Source organism: Phascolarctos cinereus, unplaced genomic scaffold (genome assembly GCF_003287225.1).
Source record: "Phascolarctos cinereus isolate Bilbo 61053 unplaced genomic scaffold, phaCin_HiC Scaffold_4;HRSCAF=312, whole genome shotgun sequence".
Classification (NCBI taxonomy): Eukaryota; Metazoa; Chordata; class Mammalia; order Diprotodontia; family Phascolarctidae; genus Phascolarctos; species Phascolarctos cinereus.
The window spans coordinates 637,711,014-637,713,534 of record NW_027555847.1 but is presented as its reverse complement, the minus strand read 5'-3'; the positions used below and the strand labels follow the sequence as shown (position 1 = coordinate 637,713,534).

At 42.5% G+C, this 2,521-nt stretch overlaps 1 pseudogene; it reads left to right on the top strand.

Moving 5' to 3' along the window:
• The first annotated feature begins 334 nt into the window (after nt 1-334).
• LOC110216060 (glutathione S-transferase omega-1 pseudogene) lies at nt 335-1,040 on the top strand (annotated as a pseudogene).
• The last annotated feature ends 1,481 nt before the right edge of the window (nt 1,041-2,521 follow it).

Sequence of the window (2,521 nt, the reverse complement as noted above, 5' to 3'; positions counted from 1 at the left end):
GCTAGATAAAGCTAGAAAAGCCTTAAACCTGTGACGCTGGGTAGCCATAAATTCTCAAAGGCTATTACAGAAAATCACTAGGTCAGTTTCTTCCCGGTAGGAGGGCCTCAGGCACAGACTTTTAATGCAGGAGTGGTTGAAGCGAACTGGCTACTTAGCTTGATGAGGAGAGGAGTGATAGGTGGAAGGAGATGCGAAAGCTCCTTGAAGGCATACATTGTTAGGATTTTGTCTTCCTACATCCATAAGAACCTAGCACAGGGCCTTGAATATAATGAATATTTAATAAATGTTTCTTGGGCAGCAGCAGCAGTTGCAGGCACCTGGAGACGGGATGTCTGGTAAATCCAACCAGAGCCTGGGAAAAAGCAGCACTCAGGCCCTGTCCGACTGGGAGTCATCTGGGTGTACAGCATGAGATTCTTCCCCTTCACCAAGAAGGCCTGGCTCATCCTGAAGGCCAAAGGAATCAAGCATGAGGTTAGCAATATTAACCAGAAAAACGAGTCTGAATGGTTCTTTAAGAAACACCCCCTTGGTCTAGCACCAATCCTGGAGACCAGTCAGCTGATACACGAATCTTCTATCACTTGTGAATACCTAGATGAAGTTTATCCAGGAAAGAAGCTGTTTCCAGAAGATCCATATGAGAAAGCTTTACAAAAGATGATTTTGGAATTCTTTTCTAAGATACCATCTTTGTCTAAGGATGTTCTTACAGCAGAAGAAAATGGGGAAGACTGTACCACTCAGAAAGCAGAACTCTGTAAAGAACTAAGCAAACTGGAGATGGTTCTTACCCTGCAGAAGACAACTTGCCTTGGTGGAAACTCTGTATCTATGATTAATTACCTCATCTGGCTCTGGCTTGAATGGTTGGAATCATATGAAATATCTGACCATGTGGACCGCACCCCTGCCCTGAAACTATGGGTCACCACCATGAAGAAAGGCCCCACAGGTGAAGCTCTCCTCACTGATGTTGTTTCTTTGACCTCTACTTTCAAAATAATCCTGATGCCTTTGACTTTGGGCTGTGAGGTGGTATGTTGGAGCGCCAGCTATAGAATCTACTGCTTCACCATTGGATGTTTCCAACATGTCCTTACAACAAATTAATAGTGTTTGGGCTTGTCTAAGGGCTGATAATCCTCATTTTTCCAAGAAGCTCTCAATAAAAATCTTAAAATGTTCTAAAAATGTTTCTTTGATTGAATAGGCAGGATAATTGCCTTGAAGTTCTTGAACTGGTGTCTTGTGAAGGAGGATTAGACTTACTCTGCTTAGCTCCAGGGGGGAGAAGAACAGCAATTAAGGCAGGGATTGCAATCGTAGAGAGGCAGATTTAAGTTCATATCTGATCCTTTGGAAAGGGTAATGCTGATTATAATAGCATTGGTGTATTGGTGGAAATTGAAATCTTGGCTCCAATCTCCAAAGAACACAGCAGCAAGGAATACAGAAGCCAGTAAGAAGAGAGGGAATTCTGTACTATCTTATATGCATCATGAATATTCCAGTTAATTCAACAAATATCCACTAAGTGTTTACTATACTGGATACTGATAAGAACTGGAGATACAAAGATGGAACCTAGATAATGGCTGTCCTCAGTGAGTTTAAAATAAATTGAGGAGTGGGCAGAGGTAAAAAATGACATGCTGTACTGGGCTCCTGGAAATCTCTGAAAACTATGGCTTTAGAGGTTCTTGGGCAAGTAATTTAATCCCTCTGGGTTTCTTCATCTATAAAATAAAGGACTGACTAGCTGACTTCTATAGTATTATTTAGCTTTAAACCTATGACACTGGGTGGCCATAGGTTCTCAAAGACTATTACAGAAAATCGCAAGCTTGATCAGTTTCTTCCAGGTAGGAGGGCTTCAGGGATAGGACTGCCAATGACTATGTGTCTGATAAACAGTCTAGTGAAGTTTGGAGAGGCCTATGCCCAGGCCCAGTGTGAGCTGCCTTGGGCAAAAGACATCACAGTTCACAGTTCAAACCTCCATCTTTACAACATGTTTTTTAGTTGCAGGCCATATAAGAGATACCAATCCCACAACAAAAGCCTTAAATTCATACTAAAGGAGCAATGGTAATAATAAGAGGAAGTCGAGTAATAGAATGTTTCTAATTATTCATAAACAAATGGATATCATCTTCTATACCCCTGTGACAGATGGAGAAGAAACCCCACAGGGAGGATTCTACTGGCATAAGGACAGGGAAACTATCCTTTAGCCCATACATTGATGGATTGAGAAAACTGTCAGTGTTTCCCCTGACTGCTTTCAGCATGTTCTCAGTACGCAGCAGGGAAAGCTAATATAACCCCAGCAGGGTGTACGCACCTGGGCTTCAGCTCTGTGGTGCCCACTCCCTCCACATGGAGTCAAACCTTTTAGTGGTCATCCTCAAAGTGTGACTGCAGCCTCAGCATGTCCTGCTCGGTGGACCAAGGCTTCTAACAACAGGCTAATACAATCTGATTATACTCACCAGTGCTCAAAAACATACCT